Source organism: Hypanus sabinus, chromosome 15, assembly GCF_030144855.1.
Source record: "Hypanus sabinus isolate sHypSab1 chromosome 15, sHypSab1.hap1, whole genome shotgun sequence".
NCBI classification, from domain to species: Eukaryota; Metazoa; Chordata; class Chondrichthyes; order Myliobatiformes; family Dasyatidae; genus Hypanus; species Hypanus sabinus.
The window spans coordinates 83,571,851-83,588,722 of NC_082720.1; the positions used below are offsets into that span (position 1 = coordinate 83,571,851).

At 39.2% G+C, this 16,872-nt stretch overlaps 1 protein-coding gene and 1 long non-coding RNA gene across 5 annotated transcripts in view; one reads left to right on the plus strand and one right to left on the minus strand.

Moving 5' to 3' along the window:
- The window catches only part of LOC132405207 (uncharacterized), a 34,428-nt gene extending 21,089 nt beyond the window's left edge, over positions 1 to 13,339 (plus strand). The window contains exons 2-3 of the long non-coding RNA XR_009515791.1: positions 6,782 to 6,880; positions 13,204 to 13,339. This is a non-coding gene — a long non-coding RNA (uncharacterized LOC132405207). The remainder of the gene's footprint in view (positions 1 to 6,781; positions 6,881 to 13,203) is intronic.
- The window catches only part of LOC132405639 (follistatin-related protein 5-like), a 683,401-nt gene that overhangs the window by 471,538 nt on the left and 194,991 nt on the right, over positions 1 to 16,872 (minus strand). The gene's annotated exons all lie outside the window — the stretch shown is intronic.

Below are 16,872 nucleotides of genomic sequence, written 5' to 3' on the forward strand. Positions count from 1 at the left end.
TTCCCTCCACCCTTTTATACTGCCTATCACACCTTGATTTTTGAATTCAGATTAAGATCTCAACCTGAGAGGTTGACTATCCATTTCCATCCCTGATGCTGCCTGAACTTCTGAGCTCATCCAGCTTTCTGTGCATTGATCTACCATTTGTGTTAGCTGGATCTTTCAGAAAGTGATCAAATATAGTGACTGATTAGCACTAGTTCAAGACAGAAAACACTACACCTAAAATAGTACATGAAACCCCTCAGATTACGGCTGTACAGGTTACGGAATTCACAAATAACAACCCAAACATTTGAGAATAAAATTTATGTGAAAAAAGTGAATTAATCCACAAAATTTGTTTCTGAGTAGAGCCTCTTGACAAAAGTGCAGATGATTTTGGCCCATATTGTGGATACCTATTTTTCTAAGAACACAATAACCCCCAACCCTATTGCAGCTCAATTTTGCTGGAAACAATAAATGTTCTTTGCCATGATTCTCTTTATAGCAACTGGTATCCTATTTAAACGTTGCAGACGATTCTAACAGCTGGCAGATTTTAGAGACATATCTCAGTTTCTGATGAGATGCAAGGAGAAAAGTTGTGCAGGCTGCTGGAAGATAGCCTCCTGCAGAAAGCTATATTCTCTCTCTACTCTGCACTACAGGGATTTGCTGATTCTCCCATACAGACCATACTTCAAGTGAAATGTATCTAATACACCCATTTCCACAAGCAACTGGTGGCTCAGAAGCCTAAAGTCAGCAAAAATCCCACAGCAGCTGTCACATCCCTGTGGAGTTCTGCAATTTAACTCTTACATACTGTTCAGGTCAAATTTGACCCATTTTGACACTTGACAGAAGTAAAAACACCCTAAATGCCATTTTTTTAGTCAAAATTTAATGACTTTTCCTAAAGTGACCCAAAATATGCAAAAATGAAAATACTTTAAAAAATTTTAAACTTTTGTACAGGTGCTACAAAGTTTTATACATTGTGGCTGTTCCAGGTCAAATTTGACCCGTTTCTACTGAAATGGATTTTAAATCTCTGAAACATTATTAAGGATTAATCACCCATTTATTAATGTCAGATTGGCTATTTATACATTCTAAATAGATCTGAGGTTCAAAATTTGGTATAGACACTTGTTATGAGGGGATTCTTGGGCTGGGTCAAAATTGACCCAGACCATACTGTGAAGGTATAGAATATGAACAGGTTGCCTGGGTTAAAGCAAGGGTAAAAATCACCGAGCACTTGTACATTCACATCAATAACAAGAAAAAGTCAGAAACAAATTGTGGCTTCTCCAGAAAGCCAGCTCCCATCTGAACCTGCAGCATATGATCTTCTGATTTTAAGTCAGACTTAAATCCTTTAACAGACTGAGCTGGCCATTAGAATCAGAATGGGTTTATTATCACTGCCTGACCTGGTGTAAAATTTGATGTTTTGCAGCAGCAGCATTTTGTAAAGACATAAAATTACTATAAATTACAAAATAAATAAGCAGTGCAAATGAAAAAGGACTAATGAGGAAGCATCTAAACCATACAGAAATACGATGGTGGAGTGGAACAAGCTGTTCTTGAATCGTTGAGTGTAAGTCTTGAGGATACTGTATATCCTCCCTAATGTTAGTAACAAGAAGAGATATGTCCCAGATGGTGAGAGTCTTTAATGATTGATGCTGTCTACTTGAGGCAGTGGCTCTTGAAGATGTTTTCAATGGTGGTGAGGATTGTTCCCATGATGGAACTGCATGAATCTAATACTCCCTGCAACCTCTTGTGATTCTCTAACTCCATATGTAGAAACTTGAAGAAGCTTTGGTGACATGCCTCATCTCCTCAAACTCCTATCCAAGTACAGCCACAGATGTTCCTTCTCTGTGATTATATCAATGCATTGAGTCCAGGACAAGCCACCCGGGAATTTACAGCTCTCACTCTTACCCCCACTGATCCCTCAATGAGGACTGTTGCGTGTTCTCTAAATTTGATCTTCCTGAAGTCCTCAATCAATTTTTTGGTCTTGCAACAGCACTCAACCAGCCAATCTATCTCATTCCTGCTACACCTCTCTTCATCTCCATCTGCAATTTTATCAACACTGGTGTCACCTGTGAATTTATAGATTACGTTTGAGCTCTGCTTTGCCACACAGTCATGAGTGAAGAGAAAGTAGATCAATGTGCTAAGCACGCATCATTGTAGTACACTTCGTTGATTGTTAACATGGAGATGTTATCACCATTCTAAGGTGGCCCAGTCCTTCACGGGTAAAGCCCTTCACACCATCTACATGAGACACCATAGGAAAGCAACATTCAGCATCAGGGGCCCCCACCAGGGCATGCTCTCTTCCCACTGCTACCATCAGGAACAAGCCTTAGGCCTCACACCACCAGGTCCAGGAATAGATACTACCCCTCAACCATCAGGCTCTTGAACCCAAGGGAATAACTTCATTCAACTTCACTTCGTCATTGAAATGTTCCCACAGCCTATGGATTCACTTTCAAGGATGATTCATCTCATGATATTGATATTTATTACTTATCAATTTATTATTATTTAAATCTTTTTATATTTGCACAATTTGTATCTTTTGCACATTAGTTGAACACCCAAGTTGGTGCAGTCTTTCAATAATTCTATTATGGTTATTATTATACTATGGATTTATTGAGTATGCCCAGATACAAACGAACCTCAGTGTTGTATATAGTGACATATCCCTATGTACTTTGATAATAAATTTACTTTGAAAGTGACTGTGGACTTCCAATGAGGAGTCTAAGGAAGCAGTTACAGAGGGAGACACAGAGACCCATGTTTAAAACAGACAGATTAAAGATGCTAAAGAGCTTTTATGACTGTTACATTTATATATATCCAAAATCATCCATATCCATAAAAAACTAAAGATAATTCAAAACATTAAAAACAATTTTTACAATTCTGCTTTGCTTTCCCTCACACCCATTCCCATTTAAATGCATATCCTGTTGTCCATGCATCAGATCTAATCTTACAATCTAATACAGAGACAATAGGTAAGTTTCTTAGCACACTGCTAGGAAACTGAATGAGCCCAGCTATCACTGATTGTCTATGTTGCAGAAGCTTGAGATGTCCATGAAAGCTCTGATCTTTCAAGCATTACATGCTGACCATTCTATGTGGAACTTCTGGGATTTCAACAGAAGATTCGATAACTACACAAAGCTTCAATTGCCTTTTCAACTGTAGCTAATAAGAAATGCAAAGCACCAACCTTTTGAGAACTACTAGTGATTGTGTTAAATGCTGGCTTTCTCAGCAACATCCACATCCCTAGACAATGAAAATAAAGAAAAAATGGTACTGAAAATCAGAAATAAAAATTGGAAATGATTGATATACTCAGTAAATCAGGCGTCATCGAATGAAAGAACAATGGAGTTAATGTTTCAAGTAAAACACCTTTCTGAATGGGACACAAAGTTCTGCAGATGCTGGAAATCTTGAGCAATATGCGGAATGTGCTGAAGCAACTCAGCGTGGCAAGCAGTATCCATGGAGGGGTATAAATAGCTGACATTTTGGGTCAATGCCAACTATCATGTCTGGAAAGGATGGGGGAAGAAACCAGAATAAGAAGGTGGGGGAGGTGGCAGATGATAGGTGAAATCAGGTGATGAGGAAGGAGGAATGAGGTAAGAAGCTGGAAGAGGTGAAGGGCTGAAGAAGAGACAACCATGGATCATGGCAGAAAGGGAAGGAAGAGGGTTTTAACCTGAAATGTTTAAAATTCTTTTTCACACTCATGCTGCTGATCTACTAAGTGATTCCAGCATTTTCAGAAGAGCAGAGGAATTGATTATAAACTTCAGGAAAGGAAAGTCAGAATGCACAACAGTCTTCACTGAGGGGTCAGCAATAGAGAGGGTAAGCTGCCTCAAGTTCCTGGCTTGCTAGTAGCTCTTCTTCATTAGAAATTTAAGGAGATTTGGTATGTCACCAAAGACACAGAAATTTGTGCAGTTGTATGGTTACATCACTGTCTGATATGGAGGCTCTGATGAACAGGATTGAAAAAGGCTGCAGCGGTTTGTAGACTTAGCTAGACTCATTAGCACAGCCCTCCCTACTATCGCGGACATCATCAAGAGATTGTACGTCAAGAAGTCAATGTCCATCATCAAGGAGTCTCAGACTCTGGGACATGCCCTCTTTGTACTTCCGCCTTCGAGGAGGAAGTATCAAAGGCTAAAAGCCCACACTTAATGTTTTAGGAACAGTTTTTTTCCCTCCCCCATCATGTTTTTGAACAATCTATGAATCTATCAATACTACCTTATTATTCCTTTTTTGCATTATTCATTTGTGACTTATAGTAATTGCACTTTATTACTTCCACAAAACAATATATTTTACAATGTATGCCAGTGATAATAAACCTGATCCTAAGTTCAAAAATGCAGGAATTATTGGCACAAATAAATGCTTGACTCCACAACCATTACAAAGGTGAGTTTGCAACATGGCTAAGATTGTGAATTAAATATTCTGGGAGACTTTTAGAAAAGATAGTCAAATAGAAGAGGGTTAGTCCTCATAATAGTTAATGACATAAAGGCTGTAGAGGAAAAAATATCACCATTTGGAAAATGAAGTAATAAAATCTGTTTGGATGGAGCCAAGAAGCAGCACTATTAGTAGCTGTAATAGTCATATAGAACCTAGAATAAATTAGAAAATTAATGGTGTATATAATAAGGATGAAACAATAATCATGGAGACTTTAAACATATATGGTGGGGAAATCAGCAGTAACAGAAGCACAAATTTGTGAGTATGAATTATGCCGATTAAGAAACCAATGACAGAGAAGGCTACTTTATATGCAATACAGGCATCCTGCAGATAATGAATGGGTCTCATTTTTATAGACATCCATAAGTCAACTTTGACCATAAATCAAAAATTCCACAAAAGACACTCAGTATGATAATAATATCTCCACATTATTTTAATGAATAGTTCAAAATTCAAAGTAAATTTTTTATCAAAGTACAAAGATATCACCGTATACAACCATGAGATTTATTTTCTTGCGGGCATACTCCATAAATCCAATAACCATAAAAGAATCAATGAAAGACTGCTCCAACAGGACGGATAACCAGTGTACAAAAGACAACAAACTGAGCAAATACAAAAAAAAGAATAATAATAAATAAATATCCAATAAATATCGAGAACATGGGACAAAGTGTCCTTGAAAGTGTGTTTATAGATAGTGGGATCAGGTCAGCAATGAGACAAGTGAGATTGAATTAAATTATCCTCCTCTGGTTCAAGAGCCTGATGGTTGAGGGGTAATAACTGATCCTTAGCTTTATGGTGTGAGGCCTAAGGCTCCTGTACATTTTTCCTGATGGCAGCAGTGAGAAGTGAGCATAACTCAGGTAGTGGGATCCACAACGATGAATGCTGTTTCCCTGTAACAGTGCTCTGTGTAGATGTGCTCAATGGTGGGGAGAGCTTTACCTGTGACAGACTAGGCCACATCCAGTACTTTCTATAGGATTTTCCATTCAAGAGTGTTGGTGTTTCCATACCAGTCTGTGATAATATACTCTTCATCACACAGATATAGAAGTTTGCCAAAGTTTTAGATATCATGCCAATTCTTCACAAATTTCTAAGGAAGTAGAGGTGCCATCATGATTTCTTTGTAATTGCACTTACATACTGGACACAGGTCAAGATTAAAACCTCCAGATTCCTCCTCTTGCAGTCAATAGTCTGCTCCTTGATCTTGCTGACATTGAGTGAGAGGTTGTTATGGCACCACTCAGCTAGATTTTCAACCTGCTTCCTATATGCTGATTCATCAGCAGCTTTGATTCAACTGTGATGTCATTGGCAAACTTAAATATGGCATTGGAGTTGTACTTAGCCACACATTCATAAACGTAAAGCACGTAGAGCAGAGGTCTAAGCACACAGTGCTGATGGACATTGCAGAGCATCAAAATGTCAATCGTATCAAAAGCACACAACACTTACAAGAAAGAATGATTACTAGAAGTAGAGAGGTTTGAAACAGCTCTGCCATTTGTAGGAAAAAATATATGTATATACTATATGTCCAGCTTTAAAAATTAGTAATGTTAAAGAGCTCGTTCTTATCTGCTGGTGTCTATAAGTCAGCAATTGGTAACCTGGGAACAGGCTGAATTGTCCAAGGAGAAAGAGTGATTTAATAAGTTGGTTGTTAAGCAGCCTTTATGGAAGATGGAATTTCATATCAGGATTTAAAGTGATTTAGTTCAACGTGAAACCAGAATCTTAAATCCAAACAAAGCCAGAATCTTAATTCTAATCACAGTCAATTATAAAGATCGGAGGTTTGAGTTAAACACATGAAAAAAACGTGTGACAATGGCTACAAACAAATGAATACTTAGACAAGCTGTTCACTGTATATTGGTACATGTGACAGTAATAAATCAATACCAATACAAATAATTAGTTTGTCACAAAATTGTCGCCTTTTAAGGAACAAACATAATAGGAAAAGTAGTTCAGCTGCGGAGTATGTGAATTTTTCAGAGAAAGGCCTATAAAGCAATCAACCCGAAGATTAGGTCAGATTTCAGCAAACGACCAAGAAATAAATAAGCAAAGGGAAGTAGAATGTGGGGGAAGATTAAGAAAATAAACTGGTGAAAATACATTGGGAAATCATCAAATAACAAAGATTAAAACAACTATTCTCTCACTTCTCTTGAAGAAGAGGAAGAAGAAGAAGAAAAAGGAGGAGGAGAAGATGAAGAAGAAGACAGAAAACTTCTCAAAAAATATCAGAGAACCAATGTATTAAGCGAATGAGGTATGAGCACTAACCAAAAGAATACTATTGGAGAAAATCAAGAGATTGAAATTGGGTAATTCCCTGGAGCATGACATGGCTTTGAAAGATGTAGCTGTGGCAATGATCTCAGTCCTTTAAATTATAACCATTACTTATTTTTTCATATAGACAATAGACAATAGACAATAGGTGCAGAAGTAGACCATTCGGCCCCTCGATTCTGCACCACCATTCTGAGATCATGGCTGATCATTCACTATCAATACCCAGTCCCTGCCTAGTCCCCATATCCCTTGATTCCCCTATCCATCAGATATCTATCCAGCTCCTTCTTGAAAGCATCCAGAGAATTGGCCTCCACCGTCTTCCGAGGCAGTGCATTCCACACCTCCACAACTCTCTGGGAGAAGAAGCTCTTCCTCAACTCTGTTTTAAATAACTGACCTCTTATTCTCAATCCATGCCCTCTGGTACTGGACTCTCCCAACATCTGGAACATATTTCCTGCCTCAATCCTATCAAATCCTTTAATTATCTTAAACGTTTCAATCAGATCCCCTCTCAATCTCCTCAATTCCAGCGTGTACAAGCCCAATCTCTCCAATCTCTCTGCGTAAGACAGCCCTGCCATCCCAGGAATCAACCTAGTGAATCTACGCTGCACTTCCTCAATTGCCAGAATGTCCTTCCTTAAACCTGGAAACCAAAACTGTACACAATATTTCAGGTGTGGTCTCACCAGGGCCCTGTACAAATGCAAAAGAACATCCTTGCTCTTGTATACATATATTTTAATGTTGTTTCTACTGAGATAGGCTCTAATTGTTTGTCGGATCACAGCTTCCAGAACAATTCCTAGGTATTCAAAGGAGGTATATGCCATTTAATGGGGAGTGAGAATTGGAGGAGCAAATTTGTAAGGAGATAGCAGATATTTGTAGTAAGCACAGGGTTGTGATTGTGGGAGATGTTAATTTTCCACACATAGACTGGGAAGCCCATACTGTAAAAGGGCTGGATGGTTTGGAGTTTATAAAATGTGTGCGGGATAGTTTTTTGCAGCAATACATAGTGGTACCAACTAGAGAAGGGGCAGTGTTGGATCTCCTGTTAGGGAATGAGATAGATCAGGTGATGAAGGTATGTGTTGGGAAGCACTTCGGGTCCAGTGATCACAATACCATTAGTTTCAATATAATTATAGAGAAGGATAAGACTGGACCCAGGGTTGAGATTTTTGATTGGAGAAAGGCTAACTTTAAGGAGATGCGAAAGGATTTAGAAGGAGTGGATTGGGACAATTTGTTTTATGGAAAAGATGTATAGAGAAATGGAGGTCAAACTTAAAGATGAAATTTTGAGGGTACAGAATCTAAATGTTCCTGTTAGGTTGAAAAGAAATGTTAAAAGTTTGAGAGAGCCATGGTCTTTTAGGGATATTGGAAACTTGGTTCGGAAAAAGAGTGAGATCTACAATAAATACAGGCAGCATGGAGTAAATGAGGAGCTCGAGGAATATGAAGAATGTAAAAAGAATCTTAAGAAAGAAATTAGAAAAGGTAATAGAAGATACGAGGTTGCTTTGGCAAGTAAGGTGGAAATAAATCCAAAGGGTTTCTACAGTTATATTAATAGCAAAAGCATAGTGAGAGATAAAATTGGTCCCTTAGAGAATCAGAGTGAACAGCTATGTGTGGAGCCAAAAGAGATGGGGGGAAAATTGGAACAATTTCTTTTCTTCGGTATTCACTAAGGAGAAGGACATTGAATTGTGTAAGGTAAGGGAAACAAGTAGGGAAGTTACTGAAACTATGATGATTAAAGAAGAGGAAGTACTGGCGGGTTTAAGGAATATAAAAGTGGGTAAGTCTCCAGATCCTGACAGCATATTCCCTAGGACCTTGAAGTGTAGAAATAGCAGGGGCTCTGAGAGAAATATTTCAAATGTCATTAGAAATGGGGATGGTGCTGGAGGATTGGCGTATTGCTCATGTTGTTCCATTGTTTAAAAGGGTTCTAAGAGTAAACCTAGGAATTATAGGCCTGTCAGTTTGACATCAGTGGTGGGTAAATTAATGGAAAGTATTCTTAAAGATGGTATATATAATTATCTGGATAGACAGGATCTGATTAGGAACAGTCAACATGGATTTGTGTGTGGAAGGTCATGTCTGACAAACCTTAATGAATTTTTTGAAGAGGTTACGGAAAGTTGACAAGGGTAAAGCAGTGGATTTTGTCTGTATGGACTTCAGTAAGGCCTTTGACAAGGTTCCACATGGAAGGTTAGTTAGGAAGGTTCAATCATTAGGTATTAATATTGAAGTAGTAAAATGGATTCAACAGTGGCTACATGGGAGATGCCAGAGAGTAGTGGTGGATAACTGTTTGTCAGGTTGGAGGCCGGTGACTAGTGGTGTGCCTCAGGGATCTGTACTGGGTCCAATGTTGTTTGTCATAAACATTAATGATCTGGATGATGGGGTGGCAAAATGGATAAGTAACTCTGCAGATGATACTAAGATAGGTGGCGTTGTGGATAATGAGGTAGGTTTTCAAAGCTTGCAGAGGGATTTAGGCCAGTTAGAAAAGTGGGCTGAAAGATGGCAGATGGAGTTTAATGCTGATAAGTGTGAAGTGCTATATTTTGGTAGGACTAATCAAAATAGGACATACATGGTAAATGGTAGGGCATTGAGGAATGCAGTGGAACAGAGTGATCTAGGAATAATGGTGCATAGTTCCCTGAAGATGGAATCTCATGTGGATAGGGTGGTGAAGAAAGCTTTTGGTATGCTGGCCTTTATTAATCAGAGCATTGAGTATGGGAGTTGGGATGTAATGTTAAAATTGTACAAGGCATTGGTAAGGCCAAATTTGCAGTATTGTGTACAGTTCTGGTCACCAAATTATAGGAAAGATATCAACAAAATAGATACAGTACAGGGAAGATTTACTAGAAGTTATCTGGGTTTCAGAACCTAAGTGACAGAAAAAGGTTGAACAAGTTAGGTCTTTATTCTTTGGAGTGTAGAAGGTTGAGTGGGGACGATAAAGGTATTTAAAATAATGAGGGGGTAGATCGAGTTGACGTGGATAGGCTTTTTCCAGTGAGAGTAGGGGAGATTCAAACAAGAGGACATGATTTGAGAGTTAGGGGGCAAAAGTTTAGGGGTAACATGAGGGGGAACTTCTTTACACAGAGAGTGGTAGCTGTGTGGAACAAGCTTCCAGTAGAAGTGGTAGAGGCAGGTTCAATATCGTCATTTAAAGTAAAATTGGATAGGTATATGGACAGGAAAAGAATGGAGGGTTATGGGCTGAGTGCAGGTAGGTGGGACTAGGTGAGAGTAGGCATTCAGCATGGACTAGAAGGGCCAAGATGGCCTGTTTCTGTGCTGTAATTGTTATATTGTTACATGCTATCTCATTATCTAAGAAAGGAGGGAGAACATAAATGAAGCTACAGACCAATTATCCTGACATTGTGAGTATGTTCTTACAATCTTTCTGAATGGCAGAGTAGGCACAGAGGGCTACTCCATTTACGTATATGTCTATTTTCTAATACATTTTTATTCAACAGAGAATATACATTCACTAGAAACACCACAACAAGAGTGCACTAGATTGATTCCTGATATATCATGTTTGCCCCATTTTGAAAATATAAAATATACCGGGCTCACTCATACTTTCTAGAATTGAAATAGAGAGATACTCTATTTCAGAAATGCAGAATTCTTACCAAGCATAACAGGATAGATTAAGAAAAACATTTCTCCTGATTGCCAAATCCAGAACAAGGTCAGTTTCAAAATAAGAGGATGGCCAGTCAGGATGGATAGGAGAGAAAAAAATCTTCGCCCAGAAGGCAGGCATATTGTTGAAATATTCTAACTAATAAGGCTGTGAAGGCCCAGCTGCTAAGTATAGTGAATATATTGTTCAATATTAATGGAAAGAGATATAAAGTTATTAGAGGGAACCCAAACATGAAGAAATATGCAGAGGCTGGAAATCCAATGCAATGCACACAAAATGCTGGAAGAACTCGGCAGGCCAGGAAGCACCTATGGAAAAGAGTAAATAGTTGACGTTTAGGGCTGAGACCCTTCATCCGGACTGGAAAGGAAGAGGAGAAGCTAGAGCAGAAGGAAGTAGGTGTATATCTAAAAGACCAGACAGGAGCTTTTTGACTGACAAAGTATAAGGAACTTTTTTTGCATTCATGCTTCTATTTATGTTTACTCTACTTTCCCTTTTAAATTCCAAATTAAATGGTGTTATGTTACCCATCAAAGAAATCCATTTACCACTGTCTTGCTCAATGTATTACAGCACTTTACTATACCTCTACTATGATTCAATGGCTTAAAAATTTTAATCCATATGAATGATATTATCATGTAAAATGTAAATACAAGCTTTAATATGCCATCTAGCCCACATAGCTATAGAAAATGCATCAATTATTAAGTCAGTTTTTTCTAATTTTTGTTCGGTGAAGTATTATTTACTTTTGACAGGAAAGTTCTCAAGCACCCAAGGGACTGCAGCAAAATATGTCAAAATGGAGAGCCAGCTGGGGATGAACTCTGGAGATGTGAATAGACAGACATTCTCCACTTCCAGCTATTTACATCCAGAGCCCAGGGAGATTTATGCAGAACTTTCTCCCAGCAGTTACTTGACACATGGAGGCCTTGGTGTTGCAGTTTTTATGTGTTCTGTGCAAAACATGGAATTGAAATACTGCTTGGCTTTTCTAATTCCTTTTTCAAATTAAGAGATTACAAATCAAAGAGGCTTTTTTTTATTAGCACCCATTCATTTATTGATATATTAACATTTATAATTGTTTTTATCTCAATGTATTAATATAGCACTTCATATAATGGTAAATTATAAAAAAATAGAAGGGTCTCTTCTCACCATTACATTATGGTATGGTAGCAAATGACAAATCAAAGGAGGGGAATGGGAGTAAACATAACTGATTTTAGAAGAGCTTATTAGTTCAGAAACGTTCACCTTTCCTCAGAAATTCTGCATATTTAGGGTGGTGTGTCCTTTGATGGGAAGTGTATTGAGAATACTATTGAGCAACCAGGACCTGGACCCATCTAATAATGGGTGCCACCAAGCCACTCCTCCTGGGCATCATCATTGCTTCAAAACATATTTTCTGGAGCTTAGAGTAATGGGGTCATCCGTTAGAACATGAGATACTGGGAGAGCTTGACAGGGTAGACTTAATGATGATATTTTCCTTGTTCTTACACCAAGAACTTAGTTGCAAAGAATGAAGTAAGAAGTTAACCACTTAAGACTGAAATGAAGAGGTATGTCTTTCTTCAATGTAGTTACGAAGCATTGGAATTACAAAGGGTATCAAGCATTATAGAAATAGGTAACAAAATGGCAAAAATCAGCTCAATTGTGATCCAACTGAACAATCAAGAAAGCTTGAAGGGATGGAGTTCCCTTTTTCTCACAAATATCCTCTAAGTTGGTGAAGGAAGTAAATGCTTTAGGCCAATCATCTTTGAAGTGATCAGAAAATGAGAGATGATCTTACTGAAAGATAAGATTCTGAGGGAGTCAATAGGGTGAATGTTGAAGGGATAGGGGCATAATGTCAGTATTACACAATGTCCATTTCAGTCCAGTTTGCTTGCTTATCCTAGCTAACATATGAAAAATGAAAGAGGGATAACATGCATGATGGTAGCCAGTGCTTGTGAAACTGTGGAAAGCTATGTGCTACTTGCTTTTAAAAGAAGTAGGTAAGTCTGGGGAGGAAAACCAAAAAGAAATAAAACCTTATTAAATAAAATTATTAATATATCTCTCAATGCACAAAGCTGAGATTATACATAGTGCAAATGATCTATTTCCATCAATATTTTGATTCTTTACTTTGAAAAAAAAAAATCCACTAAGATGGTAGAGCACATGGTCACAGCAACCTTTCTGGGTCCAAGCAAAGCTGTAATAGTTCATCCTTTATGTCTTTTTTATGATTCCAATACACTGCCAAATATTAAGAATGTCAAATACTGCAGGACTCTCCCATCAGTGAGTTGTTCAATGGGTACAAAGATGGACTTGTCAGGTACAGTGTTGTGCAGAAATGATATATGGTTAAATAATCAGTGCAAATGATTGTCTTGCACAATTAGTTTTATTGAGATTGCAGGACCCTGTTGGACATTAGTAATGTAGAATACTGCAAGTCTAGTTCACTGCTTCATTGATGAGACCAATGACAGGGGAGTCGCATTGCCTTGGTTGCTGTGCGGACCAAATGCTCATGCCGTGGAAGTTGTCTGTTTCAGCCATCCTGGAGAGGGAGCGTCAGCGGCGATGTGGGACAGAGCAGAGGCCTCTGCAGGTGCGCTGAAATTTGAACTGGTTCGGGGTTGGCTCCTCCATTGGTGGTGCTCTCCATTGTTTCCTCAGTGGAAGACAAGCTGGTCCAGGACAACATCCCATGCACCGTCAGTCTATGGGCAATGCCACGCAGGGACTTGGGCTATATAATGTTTTTGTGACTGTCTGGTTTTCTGCTATCATTACTATATGTGCTCCATGCTATGTGCTGTCGGTACTGTGGTTTGCTACTTGGCCCCGGATGAACACTGTTTCATTTTGCTATATTCATATGTCTGGTTGAATTACAACTAAACTTGAACTTGAACTTGTAAAGAGATAACTTACCAAAAGGTATTGGGCTTACATACCAATATATTACATGATGGTGTTAGCAACAGCGATTGGGAGAAAACTACTGATTTACCATCAATGTCAATTAAAAAGATTTGTTAATACATAGAGAATAGGCATCCCAAGATATTTTCAAAAGAAGCTGAATACGAAATGTGATCACTCAAGCATCTCAGTCTATTCAATTCTCCAGCAAACTATGTATTGAAAAAAGAATTTTAAAAATTTGGCTGAATTCCATGTTTATTTTGCAATCTGCAACAAACTCCAACCACGGGGAGGCAGGTATCTGGGTAGTTGTTAGAAGAAGGAAAGGAAATGGGCAGCCAGGGCAGAGCACCCCTATGCCATTCCACTCAATAAGTATACTGCTTTTGATAGTGCTGAGGGGGAATGACCTAACAGTGGGGAGTTGCAGTGACTGGGTCTCTGACAGTGAGTCTGGTGCTGTGGTTCAGAAGAGAAGTGAGGAGTGCAGTCATGATACAGGATTCCATTAGAGGAATAGACATGAGATTCTGTGGGTGTGAAAGGGACAACGGATGGTATCTTGCCTCCCAGGTGCCATGGTCTCAGATCTCAGATCAGGTCTATGGCATCCTAAAGGGAGAAGGAAAGCAGCTAGAGGTTTTGCTTCATATTGGCACCAATGACATACTGTAGGTAGAAAAAGGGAGGAGATCCTGAAGTGAGAATATAGGGAGTTGGGTGGAAAACTGAAAAGCAGGACCTCCAGGGTAGTAATCTCTGGATTACTATCTGTGAGGATAAGAATATAAAGAATTGGTAGTTGAATGTGTGGCAGAGGGCAGGGCTTCAGATTCCTAGATCACTGGGATCACTTCTGAGGAAGGTATGACCTGTACAGGGACAGATTACACCTGAATCCAAAGGGGAATCAACATTCTTGTGGGCAGGTTTACTAGGGCTGTTGGGGAGGGTTTAAACAAATTTGCCACAGGGGTGGGAACTGGAGTGATAGGGCAGTAAGTATTCAAGCAGATGCAGTGTGTAGTGAGGCTATTAGGAAGGACAGGCTGACAAAAGAGCATTATTGCATTCAGTGGGATAAGTTGCAGTCTAAGCTAGGAACAAAATTGAATAGGATAACAAATACAGGTTTTGAAGTATTATATTTGAATGCATGCAGTATACAGAATAAGTATATGGATTATATCTTGTAGCTCAGTTAGAGTTTGGTAGGTTTTGCCAATAAGGCGGTTGTGGGTATCACTGAGTCATGGCTGAAAGAAGATTATAGTTGGGAGCTTAACATCCAATGATACACATTATATTGAAAGGACGGGCAGGTAAGCAGAGGGTGTGGCGTGGCTCTGTTGGTAAAAAATGAAATCAAATCCTTAGAAAGAGGTGACAGATGATCTGGAGATGGGCAGAATAAAGAAACTGCAAAGGTGAAAGACCCTGAAGGGAGTTATATACAGGACTCTGAGCAGGATGTGGGCAAAAAAGTGGAATGGGAGATAGGAAATGCATGTCAAAACGGGAAATATTACGATTATCATGGGGGATTTCAATATGCAGCTAGTTTGGGAAAATCAGATTGGTTCAATATCCAAGAGAGAGAGTACTTACAAGATGGTTTTTTAGAGCAGCTTGGGGTTAAGCCAACTAGGTGAAATACTATTCTGGATTGGGTGTCGTGTAATCAACTGGATTTGATAGTGAACTTAAGGTAAAGGAACCAATGGGAGGCAGTGATCATAACATAATAGAATTCACCCTTTAACTTGAGAGGAAAAACCTAATGTCAGATATATCAGTATAGAATAAAGGGAATTATAGAGGCATTAGAAAAGAACTGACCGAAGTTGATTGGAAGGGGACACTAGCAGGGTTGACAGCAGTAGCTGGAGATTCTGGGTGGAATTTAGAAGGCACAGGATAGACCCATCCCAAACTAGACTAAGTATTCTAAAGGCAGGGAGACACAACTGCAGCTGACAAGTGAGGTCAAAAATAATATAAAAGAAAAAGATAAGGCTTATAATAGAGCAGAAAATAGTGGGAAGTTAGAGGATTGGATAGCTTTTAATAATTAACAGAAGGCAACTAAAAAGCCATAAGGAGGAAAAAGATGAAATGTAAGCTAGCCCATAATATCAAAAAGGATATCAAAAGATTTTTCAGATAGACAGTCTAAAGTGTAAAATGCAGATAAAAGTAGATATCAGACCACTGAAAAATAAAGCTGGAGAGGTAGTAACGGGGGTCGAGGAAATAGTGGATGAACTGAATAAGTATTTTGCATCAGTCTTCACTGTGGAAGATACTAGAAAAATGCCAGGAGTTCAATAGTGTCAGGGGGTAGAAGAGAGTGCAATTGATATTACTAGGGAGAAGGTACTTTGGAAGATGAAAGGTATGAAGGTAGAGGAACAGATGGATCCAACTTCAAGGTTCTGAAACAGACAGCTGAAGAGATTGCAGAGGCATTAGTAATGATCTTTCAAGAATTACTAGATCTTGGTATAGTTCTGGAGGACTGGAAAATTGCAAATGTCACTTCAATCTTCAAGAGATGCTGAAAAAAGGAAATTATAGCCTAGTTAGCCTAACCTCAGTGGTTGGGAAGACGTTGGAGTTGTTATGATCCCAGCCCCCTCTTTTGTGAGAATCGCAAGAGCACTAGTTGAGGGGGGGTCAGTAGACCCAGGAAGTGGGAGAGAGAGAGACGTGCTGAATAGACACAGGAAGTGGGAGAGAGAGAGATGTGCTGAATACCGCGTTCCACCGGGTTGCAAAATAAGGTGACATTGACTATTGTCTCATGGAGACCACGTGTAAAGCCCTCGGGCAAAGTGGGCTGGTTGAGAGAGAGATTGCATCATCCCAACCTGATTGACACCTGCAACCCCGTGAGGAAGTATAAAGGAGGGTCTCAGGGGGACAGCCCCTTCAGACGCACCAAGGAGACACGATAGCGATCCCGTCATAGCGGGAAGCCATTTTGAAGGAAGCCACGTGCGTTAGATTCTGGGCTTGGAATCTGTGGCTGGAATCAAGGAAAACCGCTTTTAACTAACATCGGGTGGGGTGGGGGAGCCCGCTCCCCTGATTCAACGGATGCTTCATAAAGACCCGGGCAAGTTTTCCTTTTCTCACCAATCTCTCTCTCTCTGTCCAACACGTGAAACCCAGCGATTCCCAAAAGGCTGAAGCCTGCAGACTTCTGAGTGACTTTTATATTTCCAATGGACAATATATTATCCCCTAGACAACAGTAGAGCTTATTTCTTAATGATGATTATTACTATACC